This window comes from Mesoplodon bidens (assembly GCF_964165515.1).
Source record: "Mesoplodon bidens genome assembly, contig: HAP1_SCAFFOLD_541, whole genome shotgun sequence".
Classification (NCBI taxonomy): domain Eukaryota; kingdom Metazoa; phylum Chordata; class Mammalia; order Artiodactyla; family Ziphiidae; genus Mesoplodon; species Mesoplodon bidens.
Window position 1 is genome coordinate 255183 of NW_027671719.1, and position 8742 is coordinate 263924.

Sequence of the window (8742 nt, forward strand, 5' to 3'; positions counted from 1 at the left end):
AGAGAAAAGAATTGTAAACACCCAAGGTGAAAATTCTTGCAGAAGGGGATCATGGGTTTCCATTTGAAATACTGACGAATTCAAATGAAAGTTAAAAGTTGAAACGTGAATTACCCTTCAAGTGTTTCCAAATCCATTCACTGACAATGTTGATCATTGTGTCTTTTATTCTGCACCCTGAGGCCAGTCACTGGATCCTTGATTGTTGCATTACGTCTCCACCAGACATTTAGGTGCAAAAATGAAAGGGGATTAAATTTAATTTGGCTATGAATTGCTCAAGTGAAGGAGGCAACTGAGATAAAATGTCTTTGTTACTATTTTAGACTAATTCATTGACTCTAATCTGTGTTCTGTCGTCACAAACATCAAAAGTTGATTGAAAATGGGTGTAAATTCATACATAAATAATACACAAACTCATGACAACCCTCATAATGATTTACAAAGTCCAATAAATATTCTAAGAAAATTTGGAGAATCTGACTAGATTCTGATGTTCTCAGGAAGAAAAAATTGATAAGTTTATCAAAGAAATTTTTGAACGAAGAATATGAACGGCAGCCACACTAGATATTTAAGTACAGCATAAAGCTGAGCTGGAGGGAGTGGTGCCCACCAGCACCAGTGTCCACATGGTGGGGAGAGCGCCAACGGTGGCTGCCGCCAGTTGACTCTGTCCCCAGGGTGAACAGCAGTCGTCACCATCCCTCACCCCATGCCTCTCTGGGAAACTCTCCAAGACCAGTAAGCATTTTTTGTGAGAAGTCTCTTTTAAAACTGCTTTTGCTATATCCCATAAATTTTGGCATCAACATGTCTCATGGTCTGCCTGAAGGACAGGGCCTGGATCTGACCCCATCTCTTCATCCCAACCTCCAATTCTCCCCCTGGACCAGCCTTCACCACCCTCAGCCTCAAGTCACCTGTCATGGTCTCCCACACGAGCTCCACGCTTTTTACCCTTTTGCTCACATGTTAGCTTCTGCCCTTTTATATGGAAAATAAACACTCTATGGTGAAAAAAAATAAGGCTATGATAATTAAAATAAGACACTACAGAAAGAAGGAAAAATATAAAGATATAGAACACACACTAGACAGTCCAGAATTGATTTTTTTCCATACAAGAATTGGCTAGGAAACAAAAGTGACATCACCAGAAAGGAAGAACTATTCATTAACTTGTGCAGGAATAACTGGGTAGGAATTTAAGGGAAATAAAATTAATTTAGACCCATCTTTCATAGTGTATAACAAAATAAATCCCAGATATATTAAAAAGTTAAATATTTTTAAAACATCCTTTTCCAAATGCCTGCTCAAACAAGGTATTAGATCTGTGAATTTAAAACCAAGGATGACTTCCTAAGCTTAAAATCCTTTTAAGAAATCATAAAACAAAAGACCAACTGTTCAGACTACATAAAATTTGAAACTTCTATTTGTAAAAAAAAAAAAAAAAAGAGTAGCAAAACCAACTTTTTAAAAAGAACAACAGCAGATTGAGAAAATGCATTATTTTACTATTATAGCAAAAGAAAACATTTTCACATTTATTTTTGATTTTTAAAAAAATGTTTATCTTTGGCTGCGTTGGGTCTCCATTGCTGCGTGCGGGCTTTTCTTTAGTTGCGGCGAGTGGGGGCTACTCTTCATTGTCGTACATGGGCTTCTCATTGTGGTGGCTTCTCTTGTTGCAGAGCACAGGCTCTAGGCGTGCGGGCTTCATTAGTTGCAGCACGCAGGCTCAGTAGTTGTGGCTCGCGGGCTCTAGAGTACAAGCTCAGCAGTTATGACACACGGGCTTAGTTGCTCCGTGGCATGTGGGATCTTCCTGGACCAGGGCTCGAGCCCATGTACCCTGCATTGGCAGGTGGATTCTTAAACACTGTGCCACCAGGGAAGTCCCAGAAGTTCATCTTCTTTAGCAATTTATTTTCATATATGGAAAGGAAAAGAAAAATGGTTAAAAAAACCTCTAGGTCCTTACTGCATAGTTAATTCATGAAACCCTGCTGCGCCTTACTGTACTCCTTGCTCCACAGTATTCCAGTCATTTTATTTTCACATTGTCTGAAGACAAGTGTATTTATGGAGCAGACTACTTGAAATAGGAACTGTCCACTAAACCTTGAAAACGTAGTCGCTGCGTCTATAGCTGACTTACCATTCTGGTGCTCTCTCTCAACCCTGAAGCTCTTAGAAGAGACCTTTTATCCACTTTATAAGTATCAGGCCCAACATGACATATAAGCATTTCACAAAATAGTTTGAATTTTGGAATAATTTTGATTCAAATACTTGGATGCAGAGATGGAGAAATGAAGGAGGCAAGAAGGTATTATTCCTCTGTTCAGCCCCTTGCACTAGGTTTGTGTCCCAAGGAAAGAGGAGCATCTCTGTGTTTCTACATGGAGCACGGCCCTAAGGAGAGTGAAAGGCGCACAGGGCTGCCCTGCCATCTTCAGGGTGTGAACCACTCTTCCAGGTTTCCTGGCAGACTAGAAAATATGGCTCTTTCATGGAGGGCACACAGCAGTGTCAGTGTGACAGAGCCATCCTCGGATACCTTAGCTGACACCTGACATTCCACTGGCTGCCAAAGTGGAAGAACAAATGGAACATGTTTTTGAAACCCATGCAAACACCTCTGAGGATGCTCAGTGTGTGTGTACTTAGGGACCAAAATGCTACAACAAGACAGAACTATAAACCAGGAAATTTTTGCTTGATACCATTTCTCGAACTCTATTTACGCCCACAAATAGGTGAAACCCAAGGCAATTCAGGTCACACTGACAGATGCATTTGGCCAAGTTGGTACGTTGAATACCAACCGTTGAGTTTCTTGACCTCATCTGAACAGTTCTCTGATGTGTGTGGTCAAAGGAAGGTCACGGATCTCAGGAAAGCATCTCCCTACCACACCTGCTCTGTCTCTGTGTTCTTTGTTCCTCTAAGTCCCCAGTTTACTGCCATCTCCTGCCCCCGCTCTCCTTGCTGGCACAGGCTTTTTTGAATATGATGTGTCTCTTTCCTGGCTCATTCTTTGGCATTTCACTGAAACACCTGCTATCAGACCTCAGGAATAGGGAGAGTTATTTTTTGCCTGGTCAGGAATGAGCATTTGGTGGGAGTCATTTCTTTAGTGTGCAGTGCTCTGAACCCAGTGCTTTGGGTGTGGAGGTCCAAGGCATTTCCTTGGGGAATCTGGTCAGCTTCCTGGTATAGAAGACTTAAGTTAGCCACAATCCTTAAAGCAGTCCTATGAGAACATATAAAATACACTTCTATGTTAGAAATGTCCTAGCATTTTTGGAATTAGGTACTTTTGAGTGTTTTTATTCCATAGACATCACGGATGCCATATCTCAACTGCATTTCAATTACTGACTTATACTTCCGCAGTATAAACTTTGTAACTTCTTGACCACGAACTAGGCTGAGCACTGAGCTTGCTTCCTTTCTTTCCCTCCCTCCCTCCCCCTTTCCCCTTCCTTCTTCACTCCCTCCCTCCTCTCCTTCCTCCTTCCTTCTTTCCTCCCTCCCTCCATCTCCCTCCTTCTCCTTCCTTCTCTCTCTCTCTCTCTTTCCCTCTCTGGCTTGGGTGATTGTTGATGCCATTCAGAAACAGAGAAGATGATCTGTTCAGTTTCTAATATGTCAAATTTGAATTATCTAAACAGGTAGAGATATGCTCTACCCAGTTATGTCATACATAGTAGAAACTTTATAAACACCTGTGATTAAATATATTTGGGGTCCAGTTCTGGAGCTCAGCAGAGAGGGCAGCCTGAAGATGTAAGTAGGGGTCTTCAACATACAGGGTGGACGACATGGGCGTCTTGGGTTTAGAAGATGTCCCTTGGGGAATCTGCACAATGGGAGAGTGAAGGACAAAGCTCTGGGGAAACAGACCAGGGGCCGGCAGAGGACCTGAGAAAGAGCAGTTAGAGAAAAGTGAAGATAACCAGGAAAGAGAGAGGTAATGGAAACTGAGGGAAGAGAAGATGCAAGAGAGGCTGTGTGACAAAGAAGAAAAGGCCTGCAGTGCCCTGAATCCTGCAGCCCCCAACCCTGGCACCTGGGGGCAGGGAGCAATCACTATATAGTCACAAAGTTTGTTGCTTTTTATAGAGAGGAAGGACTCATTCAGAACCAGAATGAGCAACATTGCCCCCTTTAAACATTATTTTTTATTAATAAACCTCCACAGAATTAACAGTATTTTATTTTTAAAAAATTTGTCTCTTCTTTTTTTTTTTTTAACCATTATTCATCATCTCTTTGATTACTTGCTCAAACCCAGTACACGTGTATAGGGGTATCAGAATTGAGAAGTGAGGGAAACCACTTTATTAACAAGAGAAGAGTGCTTATTCATATAGTTCCTTTAGTCCTCAGTCTTATAATGTCTACTCATTTTCAGATAAATTTCCCCCCTTTCCTTTAATGAAGTTATGTCATAGACCTGTAACACAGATTCTTTGCTTAAATGTAAAAACATTTAAAAATAAATGTGAAAAAAATAAAAAATAAAAAAAAAAAAATAAATGTGTACTCCCTTCACTCATTTCTCCTACCACCCCACCCCCTGCCTCTGGCAATCACTAATCTGTTTCCTGTGTCTGAGCTTGTTTTGTGTTTTGTTTGTTTGTTTTAGGGTCCACATATAAGAGAGGTCAAATGGTATTTGTCATTCTCTTTCTGACTTATTTCACTTAGCATCATGCTGCCCACCCATGTTGTTGCAAATGGCAAGATTTTTTTTTTTTTTTGTGGTACGGGGGCCTCTCACCGTTGTGGCCTCTCCCGTTGCAGACCACAGGCTCCGGATGCACAGGCCCAGCAGCCGTGGCCCACGGGCCCAGCCGCTCTGCGGCATGTGGGATCTTCCCGGACCGGGGCATGAACCCATGTCCCCTGCATCGGCAGGCAGACTCTCAACCACTTCACCACCAGGGAAGCCCAAGATTTCATTCTTTTTATGGCTGAGTAATATTCCATCGTGTGTGTATGTGTGTGTGTGTATATATAATGTATATAAAATTCTTCATTCATTCATCCATTGATAGACACTTCTGTTGTTTCCATATCTTGGCTATTGTAAAATAATGCTGTAGTGAATATGGGGGTGCATATGTATTTTTGAGTTAGTGTTTTTGTTTTCTTTGGATAAATACCCAGAAGTAGAATTACTGGGTCATATGGTAGTTATAGTTTTCATTTTTTGCAGAACCTCCATAATGTTTTCCACAGTGGCTGCACCAGTCTATATTCTTACCCACAGTGCACAAGGGTTCCCTTTTCTCCACATCCTCACCAATACTTGTTACTTCTTGGCTTGTTGATAATAGCCATCCTAACAGGTGTGAAGTGTTATCACATTGTGGTTTTGATTTGCGTTTCCCTGATGACTAATGATGTTGACCTCCTTTTAGATTACTGATTCAGTCTTCTTACTAGTAATTGGTCTGTTCCTATTTTCTACTTAATCATGATTCTCTCTTCATAGTTGTATATTTCTGGGAATTTTTATTTCTTCTAGGTTGTCCAATTTCTTGGTGTATAATTTTTCATAGTAGTCTCTTATGATCCTTTGTATTTATGTTGTACCATTTGTGATATTTCCTCTTCTACTTCTGTTTTATTTATTTGAGTCCTCCCTTTTTTTCTTGGTAACTCTAGCTAAAGACTTGTCAATTTTGTTTATCGTTTCAAAGAACCAGCTCTAAGTTTCACTGAACTTCTGTATTGTCTTTTTGGTCTCTGTTTCTGCTGTAATCTTTGTGATTTCCTTACTTCTACTAACTTTGAGCTTCATTTGTTCTTCTTTTTCTACTTCCTTGAAGTGTAAAGTTTCTTGAGGTAGGTATTTATTGTTATGAACTTCTCTCTTACAACTGCTTTTACTGCATCCCCCAAATTTTGGCATATTTCCATTTTTGTTTGTCTCGAGGTATTTTTAAATTTCTCTCTTGATTTCTTCTTTGACCCATTGGTTGTTTTGTTCTTTTTTTCCCATGTTCACTCTTGATTTAATTATATACAGCAGAGACCCTGACATTCAGAGTACCAAAAAAATCCCGTAACTACTGTTCCTACCCAATAGATATTTAACATATGATGCTTATTGAGAACCTACTGTGTACATGGGGCTCTGCTAAGTACGGGAGGGGTGGTTACAAAGAAGTATAAGGCTTGCTCTCTGCCCTCAAAGAACTTACAACAAAAGGCTGATGAACTAAGGGACACGTGGGCAGGCAATATACAAGGTGTGATACATGTACAGGAAGGTGAGGCCGCTGTGATGTGATGGAGTTTGAAATCCAGACTTTGCTGCTTATTAGCTGTGTCAGCTTGAAAAGTTACTGAACCCCTGTGAGCTTCACTTTCCTCATTTGTAAAACGGACTACGAAGCCTACCTCGAAAGCTTATCATGATGTAAGGAGCTAAGGCACATGGAAATCTTAAGGTGTCGTTATTATGGTTTCTCTGTGCTAGATACTCAAGAACGGCTCCTGGATCTGTGGGATTTGGGTTTGGCTTTGAAGAATGGATAGGACTGAGAAAGCAGAGAGTTAGGGAAGGAAGCCATTCACCCAGAGCTCTCCGTAGGCAACAGCGTGACCTAAGTCGTGTTTGTCTTCCCGCTCTAGTATTTCATTACCACATCCTTACCCGAAAACCCCCTTTTCAGGATCCTGTTTTGCAGAGACACGTTGCTGCCACGACCTGAAACTTTCCTATGCGCCCCCCTCAGAGTCAGTCCCTCTGTGCCTTCCAAGGAAGCTGCTGTCTCGTCCAATAAGCCAGACAAAGTGGCAGTAGGTCTCAATTTACTGATCTGTACAGTGGGGGTAACATTACCTCCCTTCCCTTCCTTAAGGTTTACTGTGAGAAGCAAACGATATCACTGATGTGGAAGCACTTTGTAATTGTGAGCTTCTAACTCCACAGGATGTTGTTAGGATGACAAACTCGGCTGCTGATTGAATCCAATTCGACGCTACGTGGAAAGATAGGCCTGACACAATATCTGGTCTGTAGGCTCTTTCTTGAGAAATGTCAAAAGGTATATATGATTAAATCAAAAGAGTGAAAAGAGATCATCTTTAAGGTCTGTTGTTCTCTCTTAGGGGAAAGTTTTTAACGTTTAAAAATCTAGAATCCATGACGTGTGCTTTGTAATCAACCCCCCAAAATGACCGTTGAGAGAAACGGGGTTCAGTCAGGCCAAGCAGGAGGGAGGAGAAGCACCTTGCCTGCTGCGGGTGTTGGGGGAGAGACCTGTGGACTGATGGAGTCTGGTAGCACTTGCCCGACATCTCAGCTGGTGGCCTCCTCTCTCACTAGCACTAGGCTAGTTTTCGCAACTCTAAAAAGAGCCGATTTTTACAAGCGTTTCCCAGTAGGTGGATTTTTTAGTTGTCCTTCTCTTTTCTGTGTGTAATGCTGTCTCCTTTGGGCAGTTTCCCCAGCACCTCCACTGGGTTTTATGACTGGATGGACATTGAGACTTTTATTCCTGTGGGTGTTGGGTTTCATTTTTATTCCTAAACCTTTATGGTCTTCTGGTCCCTTGCAGGCTGAAGCATAAGGAGGGGCTGATTTTCCTAAAGCAGAGGCCGGTGGAGGCTCTTTGGGCTGAGCAGGAGCTGGAGCTGAAGCGGGAGGCGGAGCCGGAGCCCCGACCCATTGGTGTTTTAGTAGCATGTTGTTTAATCGCCACATAGTTTTGAATTTTCCAGCTTCCTTCATGTAATTAATTTTGGTTTCATACCATTGTACCTGGAAAAAAGGTACTTGATATGATTCCAGTCCTCTTAAATTTATTAAGACTTGTTTTTGGGGGGCTTCCCTGGTGGCACAGTGGTTGAGAATCTGCCTGCCAATGCAGGGGACACGGGTTCGAGCCCTGCTCTGGGAAGATCCCACATGCCGCGGAGCAACTAGGCCCGTGAGCCACAACTACCGAGCCTGCGTGTATGGAGCCTGTGCTCCGCAACAAGAGGGGCCGCGACAGTGAGAGGCCTGTGCACCGCGATGAAGAGTGGGCCCTGCTCGCCGCAACTAGAGAAAGCCCTCGCACAGAAACGAAGACCCAACACAGCCAAAAATAAATAAATAAATAAAATAAAATAAAATAAATAAATTAAAAAAGACTTGTTTTTTGGCCTAACATATTCTCTATCCTGGAAAATGTTTCATGTGTACTTGAGAAGAGTGTGTATTTGTGTTGCTTTTGTATGGAATTTTCTATATATACCTGTTAAGTTCATTTGGTCTAATGTGTCATTTAAGGCTGATGTTCCCTTATCGATTTTCTATGTGAATGATCTATCCATTGATGTAAGTGGGGTTTTAAAATTCCCTACTATGGTATTGCTGTCTGTTTCTCTCTTTAGGTCTGTTAATGTTTGCTTTATATATTTAAGTGCTTCTGTGTTGGGTGCATATATATTTACATATGTTATATCCTCTTGTTGGAGTGACTCCTTTATCGTTATAAAACTCCCCTCCACTCCGCCTTATGACACACCTGGCTCTCCTTTGTGGAAGCCAGAGGGCCCCCAGGAAAGCAGACCAGATGATACCTCAAGCTGGTCTCAAAGAAGTAGAAGTTTGATCGGGGTTTTTCATTGTCCCAGGATCCTCCCTTATAATCCTGTCCCAGGTCCAGTTCTCTCCCAGGACATTGACTACCCACATTCCAGATGGGGATAAAGAGGAAATTG

The 8742-nt window shown here is 41.9% G+C and overlaps 1 long non-coding RNA gene across 1 annotated transcript in view; it reads left to right on the top strand.

Moving 5' to 3' along the window:
- Positions 1 to 7973, top strand: part of LOC308611124 — a 120226-nt gene extending 112253 nt beyond the window's left edge. Inside the window, exon 3 of the long non-coding RNA XR_014014775.1 lies at positions 7593 to 7973. This is a non-coding gene — a long non-coding RNA (uncharacterized lncRNA). The remainder of the gene's footprint in view (positions 1 to 7592) is intronic.
- The last annotated feature ends 769 nt before the right edge of the window (positions 7974 to 8742 follow it).